Source organism: Condylura cristata, unplaced genomic scaffold, assembly GCF_000260355.1.
Source record: "Condylura cristata isolate star-nosed mole 26May11 unplaced genomic scaffold, ConCri1.0 scaffold00018, whole genome shotgun sequence".
Classification (NCBI taxonomy): domain Eukaryota; kingdom Metazoa; phylum Chordata; class Mammalia; order Eulipotyphla; family Talpidae; genus Condylura; species Condylura cristata.
This window is the reverse complement of record NW_004567119.1, coordinates 12,914,261-12,917,797: the sequence shown is the minus strand read 5'-3', so window position 1 is coordinate 12,917,797 and position 3,537 is coordinate 12,914,261.

The following is a 3,537-nucleotide window of genomic DNA, read 5'->3' as shown; positions in this document are numbered from 1 at the left end:
ACAAGTTGGACTGGCCATCAAACATGTCATAGATTTAGCTTGAAATGTGACTATAAGATTGGTTTTGCTAACTTCATCAAATTACACCAGAATAAATAGAACTTTCTTATCATCAGTTCATTCTAGCTAGCAAAAATATTTACATTATCAAGTATAGGAACGGGAGTTTGATGGCTAAAAGTCTGTATCAATAGAAAAAGTCTTCAGGGATGTGACCATAATTGCAACTTCATGTTGAACTATATAAACTTAACCTTTGACACATACATTGTAATTTAGTTAGTAAATCCTTTCACTTGCCTTCCTCTGTTCAGAATGCAGAGGCTTTTCACTTTTAGCTGTAAATTGTTCATCACCAAGACTTAAATCAATTTTTGATACAATACAATAGATTTATTGATAAATATGTAGAAAAGATAGTGGATGCTTCAGTGTAACCTTAAATTTAACAAGAATTAGGATTAGAAACTGTGAGATATCCCTTTAAGGATCTCTGTTAACTACCTTTGAAACTTGCATTTGACAGGGCAATAAAAAATGTGTTCTGGATTAGCTGATGGATCACAGGTAGCTGATTTTAATTCTCCAAGCTCCATCCTTGTTCATGGTGGCATATAAAAAAGGAAGGTTTTAATGAAAATAAAAATACTACCTGCCACTGCTTCCCTACTGATGCCTTTAAAAGCAAAAGGGTGGAATCATTAGGGGGAAAGGATGTCCTGAACAAACTCGACAGATCCAGGTTTTGTGGACTCCACCCCCGCTCCAGACACCAGCACTGCAAATCCCAGCAACACCACAGGGAGGATTGCTGGGATCCGAGGGTGGAGTTAAGTAGCCATTTGGGGTCTTTGGATATAAAACTGAACATGTTGGGCTGAGGGTCACTCTCTCTTGGCCTCCTGACTGGTGGCTGGTTACTTGACTCTTCATTTGCTTTCAGTGTGCTATTTGGGTCAGTGGAACTGGTACGGTGCTTTAGTTAACTTGTCCCTCTCTCTTTCTCTCTCTCTCTCTCCCTGGGTTGTTCCTTTCCTTTTTCCCTTGTAAAGAAACCCATTATTGACCTTTCTGTGTGTGTCTGCAGTGCAGGTGAATCTTAAGCGCATGGGTGAGGACCCACAGACAGGAAGCCCAGTTCATGTTGGGTTGCCCTGTAGTAATCCCCATGCTTAGCCCTCAGGTGAGAGACACTGCAGACAAAAGTTTTGTTAGGAGAAGCGATTTATGATTTTCTCTAGTTCCCACCTGTTGTAGTTCTCCATTCCCCCAGTCTGGGGGAAGCTTGAGGAGCAGAGCTTGGGTTCCTAGGAATTCTCCTATTGTGATGGGTGGAGACCCTTCTTCAGAGCCCTGGCTGTGGGCTGCGTGCACTTGGAGAGCTCCACTCCACCGCCTCCTGCCCAGCTCTGCAGAATTCTCATTTCACCTGTCCTTCTGTTAAGTTCAAGGAAAGGGGTATCCCTGAACCCCCAAACCTGCCTACTCTAAATAGGTTCTGCCATTCCACCATCTCAAGACAAAACATATAAGACCTTTAATGGGAAGGAACTTTAATACAATTAGTGTGCAATACAGAAAAGACAAAGAATATGGTTTCTAAATCAGATCCTCAAAGTTACCCATCCCCTCTCCACCCAAAAGGGATTAGCCCAAAGCAAGGCCTGAAGCATAAGTGTAAAGCACCTTCCGCAGGGAGAGTCAGAGAAAAGGGTCAGAAATGCCAGGCAATTCCAGGACAAAAGGAACAGAATCAAAACCAAGATAAACATTGCCATAGTTAACCTCCCTACGGTCTCTCACCCGCAGCTGCTTCAACTAGTGCAGGACCAAGAAACAAGAGCTGTTGCTTCACATATCTCTGCTCCATGTGCCTCCTCCAGGTCTCCTTCTGGCCTCCATCCTGCTTCCTTCCTCCTCAGTCTCCTCTCCAAATTCTTCTCCCTGCTCAGATCCACCCTCTTTTGGAGCAGGGAACCTGGAACCTCCCCTTTTGCTGGGAAACCCCCACCCCCACCCATTACACTTCTGTCAAAGACCTGGCCGTGATGGAAATCTAGTTTCCCCCAGAGCATTCTTCTGATTTGGTCATATGAGCCAAATCAGGAATAAACCAGAAATAAAATGTTATTTCTGATATCTCATAATAAAACATGCACACTATATTATTAAAGGTAGAAAAACATAGATAGGTGAAAATGCCCGAGTGAAAGACTGACATGGACTTTACATTTTAAAAGTCCACAGCCTAACTTTGTATAATAAGAATATACAGAGATTTCGTGAAGTGTTTTTACATTTCCAACACTCCAATGAGGCCGCTTTTCTTTAAAGTTTCATTCCTCTTCGTTTCCTGAAACTTTTCTTTATTCTCAGTGCCCTTGACCTTCCCAGGACTTTGCAGATAACCCTCCTTTAACTCTCCTTTTGCCTTCCAAATCTGGTTTTCATTCTTGTAGTCCTTAAACTGCTCTTATTTAAGTAACATTTTTTAAAAAGGATCTTCCATTTTAATGTCATCTTAAATCAAGTAACACATTTTAAGTGTGTTGGTTGGTTTCGTTTTTCTATGATGGATAAATTTAATATGTTTGAAAAATAAGTAAGTTGGGGGAATCAGTGCTTGTCACTTCTAGTTCTTGGAAATTGAAATCAATTTCAACTGGTGACACCTAATACCATTTGTAGTTTATAAAGCCTTGAAAGCATGCTAGACTTGGTTTAGCTTATGTGGATAAGGATCACACTGTCAAGGAAATGTGTTCAAGATTTTGTTCCCCTTGGGATATTTCAGACAGTGTTATACTTTTATTTTTGTATTTGAGATCTCTTGTTCTTGAAATCCTACACTTTCTAAAGGCTGTCAATTGTTTTTAATTTCTTTAAGCTGTGATAAAATATATATATATATATAAAACATTAAAATGGTCATTTTAATCATTTTTAGTGTATACATAAATATATTAAGTACATTCACATCTTTGTGCAATTTCCAGAACTCTTTTCTGCTTGCAAAACTGGAACATTTATGCCCATTAAACAATGGTGATTATTTATTCCCAGCTCCTGGAAAACCCTATTCTCCTTACAATTTGATACCTCTAGAAACTTCATATAAATGGAATCATGCACTATTTGTCTTTTTTTTTTTTTTTTACTAGTTATCTCACTGAGTATAATGTCCTCACAACCCTTCATGTGATAGCCTTTAGCAAACTTCCTTTGTTAAGGTTCAGTAGTATTCCCTTGTATTGTCAGAAACAGCAACATTGAAACCATCAGATCAATAAATAATATTTAGCACAAATTTAGGATAGAAAAGAACAGTTTATAAAGTGGGAGCTCTCAAATGAACAGTGAAGAGACTCAGGTACATTGCTAAGATAGTTCACAGCTAAGAATGCAGAGGCTGTAGGAACACGTAGCAACGCTTAGCTAGAACATCGGAATTTTCCTAGTGATAGGGGGTTGGTTAAAAATCATTACCTCGGGCCCTCCCTGGTGGCGCAGCGGGTTAAAGCACAGCACTGAGAATCT